The 24,387-nt window shown below is 44.2% G+C and overlaps 1 protein-coding gene across 6 annotated transcripts in view; it reads right to left on the reverse strand.

Moving 5' to 3' along the window:
- The window catches only part of RHOBTB1 (Rho related BTB domain containing 1), a 59,590-nt gene extending 44,888 nt beyond the window's left edge, over positions 1-14,702 (reverse strand). The window contains exons 1-2 of one of the 6 annotated variants that reach the window (XM_083740400.1): positions 14,606-14,702; positions 5,576-5,671 (exon numbers count right to left, since the gene is read on the reverse strand). The gene's annotated coding sequence lies outside the window, so the exon portion shown is untranslated. Of the gene's footprint in view, positions 1-473; positions 786-5,575; positions 5,672-13,908; positions 13,955-14,479 lie in introns of those variants that run through there. The other 5 variants (XM_083740399.1, XM_083740401.1, XM_083740403.1 and 2 more) reach the window with 5 other exon arrangements.
- Positions 14,703-24,387: the final 9,685 nt, after the last annotated feature.

Below are 24,387 nucleotides of genomic sequence, written 5' to 3' on the forward strand. Positions count from 1 at the left end.
GACGCCGCAGACACAGCAAAGGCTAGGGCAGGCCAGTGAGCACTTGCACGGACAAAAGGCGACAAGTTATGATGTCTTTAGGTTCTGCGGCCAATACTTCCGAGATGAGCATCCCCTCCCTCCCGCCGGTCAACCGTGCCAACCTGGGAATAGTGTCCGGTCAGCAAATCTGGCATCACGGGAGACCACCGGTGTGGGAGCGACCCGCCTGTTATGGACTGTCACCAGCTCTCTGGGTCAAAGGCCTGAGATCCCTTGGGGCAACCCCCTGTTACTGCCCCCGTCAGGCTTAATGTCCTACCGCGCTAACTTTCTGCCATATAACACTTTGGGAGAGGGTACCTTGCACGTGTGGTCGGCAAACACGCGAGCGAGCGGACGGGCGCGGGAGGAAGGGGGTGTGATGCTGGGATGCAGCGCGCGCAAAACTTGTGCACGATCACGCGCGGCGGCGGCGGAACACGGCGCCTTACCCGGCAGGGACTGGTGCCTTGCAGCCTCCGCGGCTGAGCAACGGCGGCGGCCCCCGGCAGCAGCAGCAGCCGCTCCTTACGCGGGGCGCGCAATGCCAGAGAGCCGCCCGCCAACTTTGCACAAAGGCAGCATGGCGCTGGAGTTGCCCTTCGCCCCGTTCCTGCAGCTGCAGCCGATGCGCTCTCTCCGGCTAGACCCGCTCCTCCCTCCCTCCCTCGGGATTCAGGGTGAATCTGGAGTGCAATGCAAAAGAGCCGAGCTCCGGAGCAGCGGTAGGAGCCGCTCTCATGGTGACGTCGGCAGCCTTCGGGTCTATTTATACTCGGCCGATTGGATTTCATTCATGAAAACGGGGCCGGGTGGCTCTGCGTAAGGAGGCGGGGACTGAGGCGCCTGCCAGCGCCCAACACAGACACAGCGAGCCAGCGCCAACACTGTGTATGCACAGTCCGGGTCGCTCTGTTTACTCACCGCCCCCATCGGCAGAAATTGCGAGAGAGCCTTAGATCTGCACCGCGCGAGCAGATCTCACGGAGTCGCCATCTCAGGACCCACCTCAAAGGCATTCGGCTCCCTTGTAGCATCCCAGCCCCGAAGAAGAAACTCACCTCAGTCACCGTCGTGTGGCGAGGCAGCACACAGTAAACAGGAAAACCTGCATTTATCACCATCTGTACACTCAGGAAGGAGCTGCAGTCACACCTGGCTCCCTGGGGGGCATGCCTGCATTATGCCCATGCTTGCAAGCACATTTGTCACATGCTGCCTTTGCATCTGCTTAGAGGCAAGTGTAGCTAAGCGGCATATACATTGTTTAAGTACATAAATATGCACAATGTTCTAAGATAAAATGTAGTGAATCAAGACCACCAATGAAAAGCCTTTGTAAAATTAAACGAAAGGGGACTGGAAGCTACTCACAGCTAGACTGCCCAACACTATGTAAGTTTTTTATTGAGACAAAAGCAGCTTATAGGGCGATTTTGAGCAGGAAAGTAGCTAGAGGAGTAAGGGGGTAAGCATCCCATGCCATTCCTTAAAACAAAACAGGAGACTTGTGTCTGTATCTGTTGCATGTGCCTTAAAAAGTGTACTGTAGTTTGGCTGAGAGGTAGTAATTTACCCTTGCAGAATCACCTCTTTCATTCCACATCAGACGGTGGATTTCACAAACTAGGCTTGTGGTGTTAGCTCACAGTTGATCTGTGCAACAGACATGCATGCTAAAGGAAGAAGTCTCTTTACACTTAAAAACAAAGTGTGGGCAACAGAGATTGAACATATTAACAACACAACTATAATTTATGACGTATATGCAACTTCCCCAAATGTTAGCTGCAATTGTAAGAGTACATCACTTTTTCTATCTAGACTCTTGTGCTGTTAACACATGAATGATGAACCACTGCCCACCTCTTGTTGTTGACTCCAACTTCCATCACCCCCCAACCATGGAACTTCTACTTCAAACAACACCTGGAGGTCCACATATTATGCCTGTTTTCGCACAAACCAAACAGGAAGAAATGCAGCAGGGGAAACTTCACCCCATCACTCCATCTCTATGCCAAGATAAATCTTGGTATATATCAGGTAAACACATGTGCATGAGTAGTCACTTCAAAACCAGTAGGGTTAATAATGAGTAAGGCAATAAAGTTCAGGGCACTGAACTTACACTTGGCCAAGAAAGAGAGGGCTGAATGAATGAGATGCAGGATGTGCGCACAGTCAAACCTCCTAATCCTTGCAATTGTATATTCATACCTGCTTGTTAATATAGTGAAAGAAATAAGGGGGTTGGTATCTCTCCAGCCCTTCATGTTTGGTAACCCATTTAGTACAGACTGTACAGTGGTACCTCAGGTTAAGTACTTAATTCGTTCCGGAGGTCCGTTCTTAACCTGAAACTGCTCTTAAACTGAAGCACCACTTTAGCTAATGGGGCCTCCTGCTGCCACCACGCCGCAGGAGCACGATTTCTGTTCTCATCCTGAAGCAAAGTTCTTAACCCAAGGTAATATTTCTGGGTTAGCAAAGTCTGGAACGTGAAGCGTATATAACCTGAGGTACTACTGTGCTCTTAAATTTCATTTGAAATTTGTTGATTTGCTATAAAGAGACTGAACATTTAAGTATTAGACAAGCTGCAGAGTGAGTGCAACTAATCTGAGCAATACATAGAAATCCTGGATGTCAAGGAAAGCGGACCCTGAAATTCCTGAAAGGATTAAATAAGAGGTTGGAGTACTGAGTAGTGTTTATGTTGCTTGGAGCATTTTCCAGATTATATCCAATGCTTCCATTTCTGTTAAACTTGTATAAGCTTCATAACACTGCTAAGGACAGGAGAATGCTGCCTTGAGCTACTGCTTTTCCTTTGTCACTTTGATAGACAACTTCATGGGCAGCCTTGTGGATATGCCGTATATTTTGAGCCCTTGCAGCTGTAAACACACCCTTGAAAGTAAACCATGCCTTGTGAAATTCTCATAAAGCCAGAGGAGCAGCTGAATAGCTGGGGTGCACCCATCCTAACTCCTTGTCCTTCCTTATGACTAGCAAAAGCCAAGTATGTCACACAAAACAGTCACTGTAGAACTACTACGTGCATTTACACAACTTGCCTAATTTACACAGGTTGCAATATTCAACTCATCCTGGGCAAAGAATTGTAGGCTTTTGGTAGGACATGTGAACAGCTCTGCTCAGTGTCGAGAATGCATCACTGGAGTGCCACTTTTATCCAAAAGCCTTAAGTGATGGAGTCTCACTGCAGGATCCTGTCTGAGTAGCTGATATGGTCTTAGGATGCTAATGTAGTTCAGAGAACAGGAAAAGAGCTGTCCGTTGTCTTGTTCTCTTCACTATACCAAAACAACAGTGCCAGATTAAATGGTAAAATCAAGGACAGCTTAATCTAACCACTGCTAATCTTTGAGAAAGAGCCTTGTCAAATCCAATTTACTTTGAGAGCAACGACAGAGGCAGTGAAGTAAAAGTCCCCCAGTTGTATTTTCAGTGCCTCACTCAAAGGCCATTTGCATTTTGGTCAGTTCAGCACCTCAGACAATGGCTGCCATAACATTTAGATCCACAATTTTTAAACTTGAAACGGTGACTTGAACATTACCAAAAAGAAAAGAAAACATTTATCTAGTCTTCACTGACACTGAATGATGTAGCTAGAGTGTATTTAACAATCAGCAATCCTGATCCACTGGGTCCCCCCCCCAGCTCATTATTTAATATTTATAATTCTACGTATTGCTTTGATAATTAAAATATATTTCTGGGGATCTGCAATTGCTTTTTTAAGCAACACACACACACACACACACACAGTTGTAGCTGAACAACAGGTTACAAAGAATAGTAAAGCAGTTTTGAAACATGCGTTGAATCCCTGACATTCATTAGAGGTCTGTCCAGGGACATTATTACTGGGTAGCCCAGGGATTTTATGATGGGCCGGAATATCTTGCCCCTCCCCATTTTTTAAACTTCAAAAGCATGGTTTTAACTTTGACCCCAGCCAGCTGGGTATACGACAAAGGTCAGTGCTAGTGAAACCTTAGCCATCTGCTATGCTTTCCCCAATAGATCATTTATGCATAGAAATTCACATATGTCAGTTTATCTCATAGACATAGACCTGTGCCCTTAGTTCTTTAAGCAGCTAGCAACACCCCTAGGCTCAGGGTTTCCCCCATCATATTTAGTTAAAGGCATACAGAGACAAGCATACTTTCATGACTTCTCTTGTGAATACTGGAAACTATGGCTAACTTCAGACAGAGCCATTCCAGTGCTTTGATGAGCCTACTTGGGAAAGACAGAAAAATAGAGGCTGGTGATTCATTCATTCATTTGCCTGCTACCCATATGGTTGGGTTGCCCCACTCACTCTGGGACACTTACAACAAATTATAAAACCACAGTAAAACATCAAACATTAAAAACTTTAAATCCACATTCAACAGCTCTCACCAGAGGGTGCCTTCTGTGTGAATGGTACACATCTTTGAAAAGCAAAGGATGGTTTTGCAAGAGAGTTGCAATGTTAGGAGAACAAATATCATGAAGAAAGGTTAAAAAGATTTCTGGTTACATTTGTATCACTTAGATGACAGATAGAAGATGACTGCAGAGAGTTAAAGGTGGATGAAATAAGCATCATTGCTAGAAATTAGTACTCTACCTCACTCTGCCCTCTCTGGAAATAACCAGCTTAATTTTCTAGATGTCCTCTGGATGTCTGTAAAATTAATTCAGATTTTGGTCTGCATTTGGATCAGGACAATTAGCTGTGGCATGTGACTATCCTCTGGCTTGCACATGACACTAAGCCAAACCAAATGGCATGAATGCATGAATTTGCAGACTCTGAGAGAGCATAATGTGGCTGATTTGCTCTTCCTGGCTGTTTTGGTGCTGCGCTACACTGAGCTAAGCTATAGTTTGGGTAGCTTAGCAGTCCTCCTCTTCCCCACACCCCGGCCTTACACTAGAATCAAAGAGTTGGAGTAAGGAATCCTTGAGTGATCAATTCAACCCCACAGCACTACATTCCCCTTTCCTCAACTGGCATCCTCCTCCTTTCTTGCTGCAAAAGAGGAAACCAATTTTGATAAGATATGCAAGCCTACATAACTTCAGTAACTATAGTTCAGCAAACAAAATGTATGAGCTACACCTTGATACAGAGTTTGCACAAAATACATTCAGTACCTGCATTTTAGCTGGTGACCAACATTGCTATATATGCATATACACATACAATTTCCCTTTCAGGAAAATGCATAGAAGAGGTAATTTAAAATATTCTCCAGGATGAATAAAACCAACTTTATTCATAAAATTTAATGTGTCTGCCTTTATGAGTCTCTCTCTCTCTCTGGTTTTCCATAAGAGGGAAACAAGTGCTGTCTCGTCCCACAATGTGGTCCACGTGTGAATGAGCCTTTTTCAAGAAAAAGGTTATTTTATATTGCAGATGGCATGTTCTAGAAATAGTTTGATGAAGGATGGCTTTAGTGAAGCACTTTCATCTATCACCGCTTCTGTGGCAAACATTTTCCAGGAATGAATTTCTACTCACCACCGAGAGAAAAAGGGTGTTCATAGCCATTGTAAGAGCTCAGTCAGAAAGGAATCCTTTCTTAGAGACAACTGTTCACACGTTTCCTTATCTGCCCTGTGGGGGGGAAAAACATGGGGTTTTACACAATGTGAGCAGAATTGTTTTTATTTAGGACTATGCTACATTGCCCCAAACCACTATTTAGGAATCAGCTATTTGGGATAGAAAGAACTCTGAAAGTTCTTACCACCTGCTGTCTACAATTATCTAGAATGGCTCACCAATCATTTACTAACCTCCAACCTGCCACCATCACATGCTCTTTGGTAGGAGTCAGTATCTGCTCTGTCTCAACCTCCTGCTTTCTTAACTGGTCAAGTTTGTATTTCTGGGCTTTATTTCCTTTGAAGTCTGGCTATTCCCGTTAGAAGTAAGTGTATATCAAAATGTGTAGCAAGTTAACCCAATAGATGGATGGACTTGACACACTTGATCCATTGCTTCCTTGCACTTCTCATACACTTTGGCAAATCTATCTCCCTATTATGTCTGTATAGTATCACTGAAAACAGCACAAATGTAATGATTGGGTGTAACTGCAAAGCTGACCAACATCAATATTTCTTGCTGCTGAGCAAAACTATCTGGAGGACACATAGTGGAGCTAGCACTGAGGGGCAAACACCTCAACCTGGGAATGCTACTTGTGAATAGATTTGGGTTTTCCAGAAAATTAGTTTGAAGCTGGACCATCAACTTAGGTTTTCAATGACCATCACCTCATCAGTTTTTTTGGTTGTTCTGGAAGCTTTTTACTGCTGAAGAGTGGGATATGCATTCCAGCAGACAAGAACAAAAATAACATTTTGCATTTATATAGTTTACATGCACATTGTAAAGTTGATTAGCCCTGCTGCCCCATATTAATAGGGCATTCCATACTATATAATACAACATACAGTGGTACCTCAGGATGTGAACAGGATCCGTTCCGGAGCCCCGTTAGCATCCTGAAGCAAATGCAACCCACGACTGCGTGTCTGGATGTGTCGCAACTCGACGCTTCTGTGAATGTGTGTGGTGTCATTTTGAGCATCTGCGCATGCACGAGTGGCGAAACCCAGAAGTAACGTGCTCCGTTACTTCCAGGACGCCGCAGAGCGTAACCTGAAAACGCTCAACCTGAAGCACATTTAACCCGAGGTATGACTGTATTTCAAATTTTGCTTCTTTGGCAATTGGAAAATCTGGGGCATGATCCATCCTCAGCTACAATTCTTACTGGGTGACCTTCCCACCTGCCACTCTCTCAGCCTTATCCATGCAACAGAATTGTTGTGAAGATAGAAAGGGGAAGGGAACTGTGTAGGCTGCCCTGAGCTGCTTGGGAAGATGACAGTATAAATATGCAAAAATAATAGACATACTAGGAAGGAAACTGACAGTAACATCACTGATATAGTGTACGAAGTTCTCTAAACACTCTAAAGCCACTGTATAAATGTCAAGTATTATTGACTGTGCAGCTCCCTTATCTCTGCACTATCCATAGAACACACAGTGTGGGAATCTCATCCTGTGAATTGTTCCCTTTGCTTCCCTTTTTCAAAGTTGTCGGGAATGTAGTTGCAGAGCTTTAATAAGCATACCTTCATTATGCAAAGGATTTCCCCACAAATTGATATCGCTTATCCTGATCTGACCCCTAATACCAAGTCAATGCGCATGTGGCCACCATACCCCATAAACTATGCTTTGCCTTGCTCTTAATCTATATATTAGCAGCTCGGATCTCAGCTTCTCTTCATTTGCTTTCAAGATATCAAATCACATGTTTTAAGATACCTTCTTCTCAGGAAGCCTAACACAAACCCACCCACCCCCACAACCACTCAGCTGCTCTCCAGTAATCAGTCATTAACTAAATGACTTGTTTTCCTAAGGCTGTGTCCAGACCATTTCCCTTTATTTAACCCCATTAGTCCCTGTTTCTTTATGTTTCGTTTCCCTTTCATCTGCACAGTTGTGCCTCCCTTCATAAGTGCATCACACTGTGGAGGGGACTCTGCACAGTGGAAACAGTGAATGGGCACACTCAAGAACCGTATACCAGCATAAGTTTGACTGGTGCGCTACTGTAGGCTATGCACTTTAAACTGACCCACTTCAGTGATGTGGAGCAGAACTTTTTCCAAGGCTTTATTCCTTGCACCCCCGTAGAAAATTGTCCATTTCCTAAGTTCTTCAGTAACCATGAATGACAGCCAATTGTGAATACAATACTAAGCTTGGCAATTTCAAAGCTTTTAGCTCTGTTTACTGAATTCAAGTGAAATAAACATGCAAATTACTACCTTTATTTGCATATGAATAAAATCCTTTTCAGAATTTTACAGAAAGCCCACATCATTGGCTCTCTCTGATTCATGCTCTGGACTAGAGTGCTGATATAAGGCCTTGAACAGTCTTTATCCAGAGGTCATAGAACCACAGAACAGCAGAGATGGAAGAGACCCCAAGAGTTATCTAATTCAATCCTCTGCAATGCAGGAATATCAACATGCTGTCCCCCCATTGAGTTTGAAACCATGCAGGACCCTGCCTAGCTTTGCAAATGTGCTAGCAGTTTCATTGCTGCATCAATGGGCGGGGGTGGGGGGGTGGGGTGGGGTATATTCTGCCAGACCACCAAGCCTCATCCACTTAAGATAGCTCTCAGTAGCTTCTCATTCTCTTCATCATCTCGGCTGCTTATACTCAGGACAGCTATCCTTCGTAACCCTTTGGTTCCATTACATGTAGGCTCCTCAACTACTCCAACCATAGGGTCCTATCTCAGGGCTACTCCAACTATAGTGACCAAATCCTATCTAAAGGTAAAGGTAAAGGGATCCCTGACCATTAGGCCCAGTCATGGCCGACTCTGGGATTGCAGCGCCCATCTCGCTTTATTGGCCGAGGGAACCGGCGTACAGCTTCCAGGTCATGGGGCCAGCATGACTAAGCCGCTTCTGGCGAACCAGAGCAGCACACGGAAACGCCGTTTACCTTCCCACTGGAGCGGTACCTATTTATCTACTTGCATTTTGACGTGCTTTTGAACTACTAGGTTGGCAGGAGGAGGGACTGAGAAATGGGAGCTCACCCCGTGGCGGCGATTCGAACCGCCGACCTTCTGATCGGCAAGCCCTAGGCTCTGTGGTTTAACCCACAGCACCACCCGCGTCCCTAAATCCTACCTAGTAAGGCCTTAATAGGTTTGCAGGTTACTTTATTTATGGCATACTGTAAGGCATCTAATAAATAGGTTTCAACTAGTCTTATTCCGGCCCACTCACTTCCAGCGCATGCTGCCACTGTTGCATTTCCTGCTGCACTCTCTCCTTTGCAGTTTTCCAGCACTGAAGCGATTCCTTTAGCCTTCTATTCCCATCTCTGCTGGCAAGCTCCAGGACACATAAAGCAGATTAGCAGCTACTGACTAGAATAACCCACAGTCCAAGCTTGTTAGCTGCTCATTCACCTGCTGGACCTCCACAGCCAGCCTCAACTAGAATCTCTGTAGTTGAGCTTCCGAACCTCTGACTGAAAAAAATGTTCTCACTTCTGGAGGATTTTGGACAACAGAGTTCCTCCTTTCTGACCTGCTCCTTCTGGGGTAGTTTGTCCACCTTTGGTCCCCCACCCTGCACCTCCACTGCCTTGCAGGATATCTTTGGGAGAAGAAAAGGCTATGGAGTATACCTTACATACATATCCAGAGTGGAGTCCCTAAGATGGTTGGATGGCACCTTTTACACTTCCTTCCAGCAACTCCTGCAGCCAAGCTGGTGCCAAACGTATTGCTCAGCTTTCCATTGGATCACATCAGTGAGGCTGAGAGGGTGGTCCTGTTGTCTGGACAGCCCAACATCTCCATATACACTGCTCAGGTGTCCGCCCCATGGAGGTCACTTTGGTGCTGTTAACTCAGAAGTTTGTCTTCACACCAAGGGCGCACTCCATTGACTCAAGACAGACGGATGCCAACAATCAACCCTATTAGAAGCAAACAAACTATTGAAAGCAAGCAATATAATTGCCAACCCTGTTTCAGTTTCCACAAAGCAACAGGAAGGGCACCCTGCAGGCACCCTCCAGTCCAACATACTCCCATCTCAAATCTCTCAGCTATCTCCAAACTCAAATGCCAAACTGCTATCTTTTCTTATATCCTGAGCATTGGGTTTGAAGCCACATCTCAGCTCCTAAGCTTGGCTTCTACTGAAGTAATAGCAGCCAATCATTCATGTTAGAAAGAAAACAATCTTAACAAGTAATGGTCGCAGAGAAGAGTCATAACTTCCACCCACGGAGACTGTAGCACCCACTGCCCCATGGAGAAGTTCTGTCTGAGAAGCTGAAGGAGATCAGTGCAGAAATACATGGAGGAGACTGATAGAAGAGCACAGAAGGGAAGGAAAGTACAATGAAACAATGGAGGATATGCTGCCTCTGCTCCTCCATCCTAGCTTCTCAATCAATAACTGTGCTTATTACAGCAGAGTGTCTTGGGAAATGGACTAGCAGGGAGAGCTGCTACTTTCTATTCTTGCTGCTTTCCAATGTCACAACATGCATGGTCATCAACCGGAATGGCATGAACTGCAGCCACTCTAAAAAACTGCAAAGGTACATATATGCTAGTTCACAGCAGGAGTCAAAGCTCATTTAATGAGAGAGGAAAGCACAATCAATAACTTGATGAAAATGACATTTTGAAAATCCCCTAATTTATTCAGAATTACAATGTTTCCAAAGATATCTCACTAATATACATTTTTTTTAAAGAAATGTAAAATCAGCCTACCCAAAACAAATTCAAAATTCACCCTTACTATTATCCAAGTATTCAAAACGTGGTCAAGGCAATAAGTTTGTAGCAGGAAACATTTAGAAAATATGTTATGAAACATGCTTAATGGATCCCAAAGTCATTAAGCTTCTGCTTAAACAAGGAAAGCAACTGCCTGAGTAAAGCTGTGAAAATTGCTTTCTCGGAGCATTATTCAAAGAGAGGCCAGCTCTCTCAAGAAGACTCTGGCAGGTTGAAAAAATTTAAGGCCCTTTCCAGTGTCTATGGATTCATTCTCTCCTATAATATAAGCATATAAGTCCCTGGTGTTCCATGGAAGTGGTGTATCAGATTTCCATTATGAGAGCTCTAAATGATTAATGAAAGTGGAAAAAAGTGCAAGGTTGTATCTTGCTTCTTCCATTTCAATTTTTATCAGATGAAAATGGCCATGTTGCAAGCATCCCATCTTTTCGTTGCAGCTACGTCATAAAATGGACATAAAGATCTTTTATCTAAATTATTAAAAATGCATAAATGATTCACAATCAGTAACAAAACTTGGATTCAGTGTGCAATGTTCTAGAAAGCAGCGGTGCTGGGTGTAATAGACAACTTGATAGTAACCAATCATCTCATAGCAAAGGCAATTCTATACATTATGTATCATGCCATTTCTATAGTTCATTTTAAAAGAAAAGCTTCTTTATAGAAGTTTGCTATCTTTGTCAAAGGTCTACAGTCAGCCTAACGATGAAACCTACAAATCAGTGAACCTGTTTTTTCTTCACTTTCCAGTGAGCACACCAGTTTAAAACTGCAACCCTGACCATACTTCAAGCACTTTCATCAAAAATGCTTGCAAATACAATGCAAGAATGTAATATCAAAACAAAACCTTAGGGCACATTCCAGCCAAAATTAAGCATATTCCAACCGGAATAAATAGGATTTTAAAAAAATAATAATGCTCAACTGCCCTTATATAGGAAATCATTTCACTGGGTTGTATTAAACTTTTATTCAGAACAGACTCATTGATATGAATGGATCCAACTTAGTCATGCTGATGAATTGCAGTGGGTCTACCGTGAATAAAAGTTAGTTAAATGCAATCCCTTGACTCAATGAACCTAGTTAGGTATACTTAGATTATTACATTTACTGGTAGTCTCAGTGCGCCATTCTTTTTTTTCCTTTTTAAACATCATTGCAATGAAGCAATTCATAAGGACTCCTGGATCATGGTCTGCTTAAGGAATGAGGTTTGGGGAAGTTTTTAGTCTTAGTTTTCAGATGTTTTTAATGTGTGACATTTTAGTGTATTTTTGGTCTCTGTGGAAGCCACCCAGAGCGGCTGGCGAAACCCAGCCAGATGGGCGGAGTACAAATAATAAATTATTATTATTATTACACTTATCAATTTACTCATACCGTTGTTCTTTCCAGTTTGTTCGTTGTTTACTTCTCTGTATCCAGTTTTAGACCATCAAGCTGCAATCCTATACACGCTTGCCTAGCTAGCAGTAGCAAGCCTCACTGAACTCTGCTGGATTTACCCCTGAGTGGAAATGTATAGGATTGGATTGCAAGGTGTGTGTGTGTATTGTTTATTTAAAAAAGGTTGCCTATGCACACTTGCAACATTATCTTCTTATGTACACTTACTGAGAAGAAATGCCCACTAAATTCAATGGGATTTAATTTCATGTATGATTTAAGGTTGCAATCTTACATGGGAGTAAAAACCCAGTGTGTTGTAGGGTTCATCCTCACTTCTGTTTGTGTCGCAATTTCTAGGCACATGTTCGTGACTTCCAGGCATTGGTTCAAACAGAAAACCTGATTGGTGTTTCTTTTCCCAAGGGAAAGCAGTGGGACAAAAGAACACTTGGACCCATGCCTAGAAACTGCAGTGCAAACAGACGTGTGGATGAGCCCTTACTTGCAAATAAATACGGATTGAGTCAGGACATAAATGTCCTATCAGTATGTATTCACCTGCAGCTGTGGTTTTATTCTGTATTGTAAGCATCCCATGAGTTAGCTATTGGAGAGGTCACATAATACATAATTCACATAATGCGTAACACGTAATTCATTATACTTGTTTTCCCTTAGCAGCTTCCAAGACACTTTGGAAATACTGGGCACCATCCAGCCAGAGTTAATACAATGGAAGAGAATTGAGCCTAAGCAAATCAATGGAGCTTAAGTGTCTTTTACTTTGGCTAGATTTGTGCCCACATTACAAGATACTACATAAAGGAAAGCAAAATCTTACTGGTGTGGGAGTGCTGAAGCTGGTTTTGCAGAATACGAGTTACCAGCCTTGAAAAGAAAAAAAAAAAGAGCAGAACAATGTGCAATTTGTGTGGTGCTCACAAGGCCTTAGTTCTGGAATCACTATACAACATCAGAGATGGCTCCTGGAATAGACACAGAAGTCATTTAAAATATGTCTCAGGATATGTGCAGAGTGCTTGTTCACCACAGCTGACATCACTCATGGAGGACTTTCAGGGGCAAATATGCCTTCCAGGCAGATGTAGTTCTTTAGAAATTAATCTGTTAAGTGGGAAGCAGCTTTAACATCTTCCCTAACTAGCCATATAAGCATTGCTGTGGGAAAGACAAAAAATTAATGAGTAATGTTACTGTACTTTGTTGCTATCAAAGAACATTGTTACAGCTACTTGGTGACCATTCTTCCTTCCTTCCTTCCTTCCTTCCTTCCTTCTGCTGACTCTTATTACTAGCCACAGATGAGAGGCTATTTTCCTCAGTAGGAGCTGGCATTTAGGACACTAGATGTTTGTTTGGTCTTCTGAATGGCCAATATACCTGCATGGAGTCTAAGACCATTGCTCTGCAAACAGGTGTAAGAAAAGGAAGCAGTTGGCAGTTCTGAATTTTGAGAGGGGCAAAAGGACTTTCAAGTTTAACCAGATTAGAATCTGGAACGGGGTGCAGGGGTCCACACTGTTACTCTCTGGGATGCAGGGTTAGTGATTTTGTTGCCCGTTGTTGGAATGTAAATGTGCTAAATAAAACAGAAGTGATGCAAGGTCTGCAGAGTGCTCTTGCTCCCAAAGGAAACCAAAGCTGTGTCCACATTATACCATTAAACCACAAGTGAATTACATTCTTTACCTCAGTCCCTAGGCACTGTACAGTGGTACCTCCGGTTACATACGCTTCAGGTTACAGACTCCGCTAACCCAGAAATAGGGCTTCAGGTTAAGAATTTTGCTTCAGGATGAGAACAGAAATCATGCTCCAGCGGCGTGGCAGCAGCAGGAGACTCCATTAGCTAAAGTGGTGCTTCAGGTTAAGAACAGTTTCAGGTTAAGAACGGACCTGTGGAACAAATTAAGTACTTAACCCGAGGTACCACTGTAGTTTGTTAAGGGTTGATTGGAAAGTGCAACTGTGAGGGATAAACTACAGGTAAACTACTGTAAACATTATTCTAGAAAACTATTCTTCTAGGGGGGGAAAAGGTGCCAGAACTCACCATGAACGCTTCCCTTGTTCTCTTCTAATGGCAATAGTGCCCACCTGAGAGGTGCAGAAACTGAGCTCAGACTGATAAAAAGCCCTGCCTGTAACCATGCACACTTACCTCAGAGCAGACACGTGCAGCGTTGCACTGTAAATTGGCAGTGCTACCCCCAGATTTCTCACCAATGGGAGAAGTGGGTATGAAACTAATACAAGTTAATGGCGAAAACTTTCTTGTGGCAAGTTGCACAGTCTCCTTTATTTGCCGTATATCTGCCGAGGCAGTAGTTTAAGTAATTGCATACTAACTGCACAGCTTATATACACTGTGTATAAACATAACTGCTGTTCTGTGCTTAATACCATGCAAGTGCTTCAGCGTGCTTAGACACTGTATGACATTTCTCCAAGTCAAGAAAGGGGAACGGACTGGCTTGAAGAAGAAAACGAAGCTTGCCACAGTTCCGAATTAAATCTCTTTTTCCCTCCAGAGACCCGCCAGCCTCCCTGGCCCCTCCCTCGCAGCTCCCCGCTTCCCCCTTCGCTCCTCGCCGCCTTCTCCGGGTGACCCGCGCGCGCCTCACCTGACAGGAGGAGAGACTTCTCCGAGAGGGGCGCAAGCCGGGGGGGGGGGCGCCGCGACTCGCCCCCGGCGGCGCCTTCGGAACCTGCGCGCGGGCAGCGCTGGCTCAGCCTAGTCCGCCTCTCGCGAGCGCCGAGCTTCTTCCCTCCTTCTTCTCCCTCGCCTCCTCTCCGGCTCGCGCCCTCCCGGCTGGCTGCTCCAGAGCGCCACACCCCGCCCAGCCTGTCCTTCCCCTGGCTGGGACAAGCCGCACAGGAGCCGCCACAGGTCACGTGACCGAGGCCGTGAGGCGGGCGGGGGAAGGAGAGAGGAAGAGAGGATGCTCTTCTTGAGGAGGAGGAGGAGGAGGAGGAGGAGGAGGAGGAGGAGGAGGAGGAGGAGGATTGGGCTGTATCCTGCGCAGGGCCCGAAGTGAATGAATTTCCTCCTCTCTTCTTCTTCTTCTTGGGTTTTAATAATGTCATAAGGCCACTTTTGTCTATCTCTCCCCCGCCCCCAACTATACCTATAATTGTTGTTGTTTAGTCGTTTAGTCGTGTCCGACTCTTCCTGACCCCATGGACCAGAGCACGCCAGGCACTCCTGTCTTCCACTGCCTCCCGCAGTTTGGTCGAACTTATGTTCGCAGCTTCGAGAACACTGTCCAACCATCTCGTCCTCTGTCCTCCCCTTCTCCTTGTGCCCTCAGTCTTTCCCAACATCAGGGTCTTTTCCAGGAAGTCTTCTCTTCTTATGATGTGGCCAAAGTATTGGAGCCTCAGCTTCAGGATCTGTCCTTCCAGTGAGCACTCAGGGCTGATTTCCTTAAGAATGGACATGTCTGATCTTCTTGCAGTCCACGGGACTCTCAAGAGTCTCCTCCAGCACCGGAATTCAAAAGCATCAATTCTTCGGCGATCAGCCTTCTTTATGGTCCAGCTCTCACTTCCATACATCATTACTGGAAAAACCTTGGCTTTAACTATACGGACCTTTATATCAATAGCTATATATCAACATGCATAAGGACATGCCAGAGTTATTCGCAGGCGTGAAGAGCAATCAATTGTCCAAATTAAGGCCCCGCCCCTCCTAGACACAGTTACTTGCAGGTAAGCCCAGTTGAATTCAGACAGACTTTCTTCCTTGTAACTGAGCACAAGGTTGGATTGCAGAGAGCTATGAGCTTTTCTCCTGACTTTCCTTTCTCCATCCCAGACAAGGTGCCAGCCTTTGCTTTTTGGGTTTCTCCCCTGTCAAATCAGCTTGAGAGTTTAGCAGGTGACAGTGTCCTTTTAGTTTGAAGATCAAGGTTGAGGAGGAAAGTGCCGCCTCCCAAATGTGTGCAAAGCCAGCCAGTATTTAAAAGTAACGGAGCAGGGCCAAAACAGCCACAACAAAGCTGGCAACTTTACCATTCATAAATTGAGGAGGATTTCCCCTGCTTGGTGGCAGCTATAGTTCTATGAGCCATAAATGCATGGAGAAGGGCCAGTAACCCTATAGTTCTTTTACTATAAAAGGAACACGCTGAGTTAGCTGTGGAAGGGGATATGTAACTCATTCCGGTGTGTTTGTATTATATATGTGAAAACCCTGCTGCAGAGGTTTTCAACCTTTTTGTGTCCACGGCTCCCTTGACCTTCTTTCTGCGGCACCCCTGTGGGGCTCAGGAGCCGTTATGTCACCCCTTGCCTGCAGAGCTGGCAGCCTCTCACTCTTTTTCGAACACCCTCCCTTGTGGAGTGTTCCCTCAGCCTCCTCTTCTCTCCCCCCACCTTGGGAGTTCTCCGGGCCTGGTCTCTAAGCTGCCCCCCCCCCAAAGAGAGGTGTCTCCTCACACTGCCCCACAGGGGCCTGGGACTTGTCTGTCCATTCCCAACAGCAAGGGCAGGCAAACTGGCTGGCTGGGCTCCCTCGCCTGCTTGCTTGCTTACTCCGAGGCCATTTCAGCTCCTGGCAACCATCACCCCCTGGTCAGCCCCAGAAGCACCATTTGCTTGAGGAGCTTGTAGCCAGGGCTGCTGCAACAAACAGCTGTGCAAGCCTTTGGAAGGCAGAGATGCAAGAGGGCATCAGAGGACGGAAGGAAACAGGGACAGAGGCCAGTGTTGCCCATGGCACCCCTGACCACCATTCAAGGCACCCCAGGGTGCCATGACACACTGGTTGAAAACCACTACCCTACTGAGTTCAATGATACTTCCTCAAAGAGTTGAAAGGGGTCTTGTAGGCCAAATAATCAGCTCAGAGAGCTCAGAGAGTATGTGTGCCAAACAATTGCAGCATCATGCATCGCTATCATCTTTTTCTTGGCAAGTTGCCTTTCCTTTAGCAACCACTTAACAGACGTTCAACAGGGGCTGCTCTCTCCAGAACAGTCTTCAGGCATGGGATAAGGAGGCAGGGGCAGCCCTATTGTTAGACAGAATGAAGTAAATGGCAAATTCTTTGGGATGTTAGGGGGAGGGGTAGTGCCTCTGGTGGGGGGACACATTTAGCCACCCTAAATTGGATTAATTGGAAGTATCTCCAACTTACTTCCAAGTAAGGATGGGCAAATCTATCAGTTTTGGTTTCACATTGTACCAATCATATTTCTACATCAGTTTGTTATTGTTATTATTTTTAAGTGCTTGCGAAAATTTGTCAGCATTTTAGTGTGAATTTCTTCTTCCATTTGCATGGAAATTTGTCCAATATACACATTTTTGCAAGGCATTTTTTCATAGTATAACACATTTTTGTATGCTATTTTTACTAATAGGTGCATTTTTGTGCACGTTTTCTCCTAAGTATGGGCATTTTTGTACACATTACTTGTCTAAGGAACCGCATTGGTAAATTTAGAAAAATGCTAATTTCCAAGGATGGCTGTGTTCCATTTCTCATATTGTTTTGGAAGGTACAAATTTGATAAGTTTGTCTTTAATTGATTTGAACTTCTCTCCCATCCCTACTTCCAAGTGGGACTCAGATACACATTATTTAGGTGTCTGGTGCCCTTGCAAAGACTGGGACATGCTTTATTGCTGTGACTAATACCCATTAAAACCAACAGGAATGCAAGGTTATTGAACGTGCAATGTGCCACCTTTACGGAACTTCCTAGACCTCTGACATCACAAGGCTGTCACGAGAAAGGCCATCTTGCCCATTTAAAAGCAGCTTAAAGGTAAGCCTAGAACAAACAAAGAAGGCCAGTAATTCACCTTTATGGAGGGGAATGCAACAAGGTTATTTGCTCAGAGAGTCATCATGAGAGTAATTGTTTTGGGGCAGTCTAAGCACAATACATGCCAAAACTTGTGATGAAATCGGAAGAATCTAATATTTCAAATGTAAAAACATGATTTCTGAGATCTGGGCTGCAGTGGGGACTTCCAGGAAAAGCCAATTTATAGTCGAATCCTAAGAGTCAATGTGGTATAGTACTTACTGTGCTGGGATAGGACCTGGGGGAGCAGGGTTCAAATCCCCATTCAGCCATGAAACTCAGCATGTGACTTTGGACCAGTCACTGACTCTCAGCCTGACATACTTCACAGGGCTGAGAACGGAATCCACCCTTATTCGCATAGCACTATAGTTAAGACCCTGGGTTCTTTATCATAGACATGGTAGTGTAGGACAAAGAAACAAACCCTGGCATTCACTAGTTACATTTATGTTACACCCTTTCTTAAAAGTGTTTAGAATTGTGCTTTTAGCCTCATAAGAACCCTGCAAACTAGGTCAGGCTAATATAGAGTGACTGGCTCAAGATAATCCACAAGCTCCATAAAGTGAATATGGGTTGTAACTTGGGCTTCTTACACCTCCAGACACCCTACTACATTAGTTGTGGCCTGTTACAATTTATGGTCTGTCAGCAAGCAAATAATCATGCCCCCCAAACCAACAAAAATCAATAAAAATACATAGCTAACGGTGGTTCTGCCCCCCCCACAAAAATCTACATCCATAGTAAATAAAGATACCATGAATGGCAGGTCAACAGTGTAATCATATATATTAAGATTACCAGATTTTTTTTCAATGAATCCGGGGACACTTTTCAACTTCAATGGATTTTGTATGGGGACTGATTTGTAAATCCGGGGACTGTCCCCAGGAAACGGGGGTGTCTGGTAACCTTAATATATATGTCTACCCAGAGGTAAGTCCCACTGAGTTTAGTCGGTCATATTCCTAGGTAACTAGTTAATTGCTGTCTGAGTTTCAGTTTGGCAAAGTCTGTATGAAAAGGCATACTTGAGCACTTTGCAAACATTTACCTAAGTAGTCCTATTAACTTGATTGTGATCCCAGTAATATATTTGCCCAACTGATGACACTAAGTTGAAAGTCTCATGTGCTTGCTAAAAACATGTCCCTAATTATCATAATACATTGGGCAATTCCAGGCAGACAGGTAACAATGCAGGGTTATCTTTGTGTCAACTTAGATGGCAAAAACAAGACCTAGTCATGGTCCTAGATTTTTTAAGATTGCTGGATTTCATTGTAAACAGCAAGAGATAACAACCAGCTAATTAGCTTGCACTCTGCACTTTAAACCACAGGCCTATATTAATGTTTAATGAGTCTCCACATCTACCATTGGTTTAAAAAATCCCCAACAACAGTGTACTTTATGTGACATACATGACTGACATAATTAAGAGCTATATTCTCATTTCCTTTTATCCCAGTGAACGCAGGGCAGCAGGGTCTTAGGAATAGCATTCCATTATGTTCACAATATTGTGTGTTAGATTGAGAAGTACTGATTGTTATAAGGCCTCCCAAATTGCTTCATGGGATTTGAACCAAGATTTCTGTTCAGCGCTGTATCTGCAACACCATATTTATTGTTTCCTCCAAGAAGGAGGAAGCTGTCCTAGGGTAACTATCTCTTATCTCCTGAAGTTGTTTGATTACCATATCCTCTGAGTTTGGGCCACACAGACTGGGGCTGATGGGAATGGAGCCCAGCAACATCTGAAGGAACACTGATTCTACATGCCTGTCCTACCTACTGCACCTGGATAGGCCACAACAGGAAGATAAGCAGCTGTCTGAAGGAATAAGCCATGGAAGGGATTAGTTTTACTTCGTACCAGGCACTAAAGTAGGGTTTTCCAAATTTGGGTCTCCAGCTGTTTTTGGACTACAGTTCCCTTCATCCCTGACCAGTGGTCCTACTGGATAGGGACGATGGGAGCTGTAGTCCAAAAACAGCTGGACCCAAGTTTGGAAAACCCTTCACTAGAGGCACTGAGGAGCAGCAGGAATCCCTCACTCTTCTTCTATATGTCTCCAGAGCCCAGCACAAAGTGACATAGTTCCACCCCTAAATTCTCTACATATGCCAGACGACTTGTAGGTGCGGAAGAATTGGTGGTGACCAGATATAATTGCTAACTCCAAAGGCCAGACAATATTTATTGGTCTTGGAGAACAGTGCAAAGTCAGCATGATGTAGTGGTTGGAGGGTCAGATTATGGCTCTCCTCCCACCATCTACCTCCAGCAACTAGTGTTTCTGTCTCTGATTGTATACAGCCATTGTGACTAGTAGCCAATGCTAGCTTTACCTTCTGTAAATATGAGTAATCCCCCTTTAAAGTTGAAGCAGTTTCATTTTCTAGAAATGTTGCATCAAGGTTCCTTCTTTATAAACCTACCACCGAATATTCCAACCGACCGAGAAGAGAAAAGAAGATTAAACAGTGAGCAGCAAATGTTGAGTATAAAGTAGGACTGCCACAAAAATGATTTATTTACTTGACCAGCCAAGAGCTGAAGCTCTCCCCCTTAATTTGATGCCTGCTTCTATATTAGTTCATACTTTCTATCTCCCCAGAGAACCAGAGGTACACTTTGTTTCAGCCACAAGAATGTATTGTTGTTTTAAAACACTAGCTGTAGATGGCCCTTCAGCATAACAAGTGCCAAATATTTGAGCCAGAACCTCTCCAAGACGGTAGCCCAGATGCAACAAACTATGCAGAAAGGAAGCTTTCAGATGTTCAGGATACCTATTCTACATGAGCTTGTTTGCCAAGGAACACCTGCCATTCTGCTAAGGGCTCTTGTGTGTTGCAGAGGATTCAGGATAGTGTTTAAGCCTGCACACTCAGTTCACATAGACTGCTGTGGCCAGGCCTATTCAATCAGCAAATTGTTCAGCTGTGACTTTGACAAGAACTCCACAGAAAACAATGTGGCAAAGCAGCACCATGGACAGCTCCAAGTGAGCCACCTGCTTCAATGGAGTCTCTAAGGTCACATCCACACAACACATTTAAAGCACACACAAATCCTAGGAATGGTAGTGTGTTAAGGGTGCTGGAAATTCTAGCTCTGTAAAGGGTAGACTACAGTTCTCAGGATTCTTTGGGAAAAACCAAGTTCTTTAAATATGTGGAGTGAATGTGACCCATCCTATGGATACTCAGCTTTCTGGGTATCATCTACAGTGTGCCTCTACTTATGAACGTGATATGTTTTGGGCTGCTGTTCGCACCCTGAAAAGTCCGTAAGTAGAGTGCTGCTACTGTGCATGTGCAATAGAGTGCTTCCGAACCCAGAAGTAAGCCTGAAAACCGCAATTGTAACCTGAAAAGCTGCAACGTGAAGCAAATGTAACAGGAGGTATGACTGTATTTAAAAAGCAAGTTTCTAGCTTAGGACTGGGAAAAGTCCTGCATCAGCTAACTGCATCAGCTGCAATACTAGTATTGGGCATAGATGGGAACCTGTGGCAGTCCAGATGTTGTAGGACTCCAGCTTACATCAGCCCCAGCCAGCATAGCCAACTGTCAAGGATGATGGGAGTTGTAACATTGGCAGGGCTGCAAGTTCCCCACCCCCCATCCCATGTCTGTTTCCCCTCTCCAGCTGTTTGTAATAATTCCATTCCCACTGAGCATGCTCAGTTGTTATTGGCTGTTTAGGGGTCTTCACGGCTTAGGGGCTGGTGTCTGCCTCTAGTGCATGAGTGGTACCATTATAGATGTGGAAGGATCAGAGAACTGAGTTTGCTATCAGCGGAAGAGAAGTGTGGGAGGAAACGAGGGAGAAGTGGCTTCAGTATCACTCTGCTAATATATTGTAATAAGAATGCTACCTTGCAGTGTCAACTGAGGAAGTAACCTGTTTCAGTAGTCTTTTGTTTAGCTCACAGCTTGAGCATGTTTCTCAATAGGCCCTGATGTTTTGGCAGGTACTGTCAGCCAAGACCCACCTACCTGCAGTGTGGGAGCTTAAATGAGTGGTGTATCAGTGTTCATGTGTGTCTTTGAGTGTGGGAGAAAAAGAAAGCAGTATAGCAACATGGAATGTATCTAGAGAGACAGGTCTGATTTTTGCAGTTGACATGCAGGCAGCCATGAAATTTGGGGCATGTTGCTAGCTGTGAGAAAACTGACACTGCTTCACAGATTAATGTTGTCTGCATGAGTGCTGTCTCCTGCAACAAGATTGTGAATTGTGCTTTCGTAAATAAATGGATATTGGAAAAGGTACTCCAATGAAGACCAAAAAGGAAAATTCACAGTGCAATCCTATGCATGTTTATTCAGAAGTAAATCCCACTATGCTCTGTGTGAGTTACTCTCGGGGAGGTATCGAGCCATAGCACTATAACAATGTCCCTGAAGTAGGGAGCACTATATATACCGGTATATATAGGATTTAAAATGAGTGTGTCTCCATTACAAAGAAATGAAAATGCTCAAACCCTTTTACGTTCTCTTATTTCAAGCACGCACTATATGCTGCTGCAAACTTCTTTAAATTGCTTCAGCCCTGTTGTATATCTAGGCACTCAGCCCATTCATGACTTAGAACAAATAGTAAAGGATATTGAATGTGACACTGTTCTTAGCCTGGCAAGCTGAGCTCACCATGCCTAAGGCAGCTGGCCAGAACAAGCCAGTCTGTGTAATTATGGATGAAACAAGTCTTTTGCCATCTCTTCTTTCTTCTCACACAGCATGCTTAACCACTATTAAGGCATCTGTCTTTCTTACCACCCTCGCTCAGAAATGGGGAAATGTTATTCAGTTGGTAGAGACTGCTTTCTTGTCTTCTGCCATGTCTTGTGAACATACCTTCCCAGATTTGATAATAGGTAAGTCTCCTTGAAGGAAACTGACTATAAATAGGATTCCTTGATGCTGTCTAATCTTCTTACAGGCGCTTTTCACTTGTTCATTCATTCTGTCTTTGTTCACTGGGTGGAGTAAAATTAGATTTTCAAGGAAACTAGCTAAGAAGGAAATAAACATTTGTTGGCAGATTGGTGCTGTCTGGGAATCATGATCATGAAGTATGCAGATGCCCCTGAATTGGACACTGCTTAAGTAGTTGTAGTAGCTGACTGGACGAGCTATGAGCCCGTAAGACCCAAGTTCAAATGCAATTTCATCCTTGACCTCAGAAGTCTGCCTTAGCAGGAAGACAGATGCTAACTTATTTAGAAAAGTGGCACATTCAGAGAGCCACTTGTGAGGGGTTAAGCTCATATATATATATATATATGGAGCAGAAGCTGGGTAACTTAATGATGGCCCTACCATTAGGCAGAGTGGGCAGCTGCTTCAAGCAGCAAATATTGGGGGATGGGCAGAGTAAAGAGTAACAGTGAAGTGTTAGAGGGGTGACGTTTGACCTCCATTCCTTAAGCTAGCCTGCTGCGTTTAGGTGCAGTGGAGGGCATTGTGAATTGCTAGTGTTAAAAGAGCCAACTGCCAGCTTGGTTAGCTTCTGCACATGGAATTGGTGGTGGGGGTGGGGAGCACCCTGTCCTTCAACTTAGTACGGTGAAGGGTGAAGCAGTTCTTTTAAAAAAATGTATGGAAACACAGAGGGCAAGACTGATTGCTGAACTAGAAATCAATTCACTGATGTATGTATACCTGGCATTGAAGTTGTGAGCCTGGGAAGAAACTGGGTTCACATCATGACTGTGGGGCCTATTCTGAGTTCTCTTCTGCCTTCCATTACTTAGGCATGCCACAATTTCCCACTGTTCTGTTGTTATTATTATGGTCACAACATTGAGAGGGTTCTGAGCGGGGAGGATTTCATGGCCCAGATTTCAGGGTCCAGCAGAGCAGAATTGGGTGAGAAAAGAAGAAGGAAATACAGGTTTCCACAGAGCAGAGTCAAGGTCCAGATCCTGGTAAAGCAAGGCAAGGCTGAAATTCAGGATGTAGCTAGCATCTGTAGGGAGCTCAAGCTAGAAATTTAGGGGAGCAAGATTTTGATGTTGTTTCAGCAACAGTCAACTGCAAACAAAGCCTTAAATGGAGTTGCAGTATCAGTGAGATAATCCTCTTCAGTTAAAGGAGTCTTGCTTGCTTATACAACTGTCAATTCCAAGGGGACAAGGAAGACCTCAGCTCCAACAGGCCTTCTGGGCTGGAGTTGTCAGCGAGAAGAGGGCACTAGGCAAAGAACTGCTTAGGCAAAGAACTGCTGGCAAAATTATCTACTTTGGGAGCAGAGCTTCTAGGGCAGTGGGGATGTCTAGGGTCAACACTGAGGGTAATTTCCTCTCCCAGTCACACGCTGCTTCTGTATCGAAATCGGGTCATTTTAAGAGAGATTTCCTGAAAGTTGTTTATGGGTAGAGAATATAATAATGTTGCTGACACCCATTGCAAGAGTTCTGCTTGCGGACATTTTCTTTTTGAAGTTATGTGCCTGCACTATCAAGCGCTCCGCGGAAAGTTATTCTGTTAATTGATTCAGCTGGGAATTAGGTGGGGGTGGGAATAGTATGTAATAGCATTTCATTTTGGCATCTTCTTATTCTTTCAATGCTCAAAAATAAAGAAATGTAGGAAGAAATAACCACACGGTGTGACACATCATATGTGCAACTCTGGAACTTCTTTGGCATGGTCTGACTGCCAGAGCACACTCACATAAGAGTTTC

This window comes from Podarcis gaigeae, assembly GCF_964106915.1.
Source record: "Podarcis gaigeae genome assembly, chromosome: 5".
Taxonomy (NCBI): domain Eukaryota; kingdom Metazoa; phylum Chordata; class Lepidosauria; order Squamata; family Lacertidae; genus Podarcis; species Podarcis gaigeae.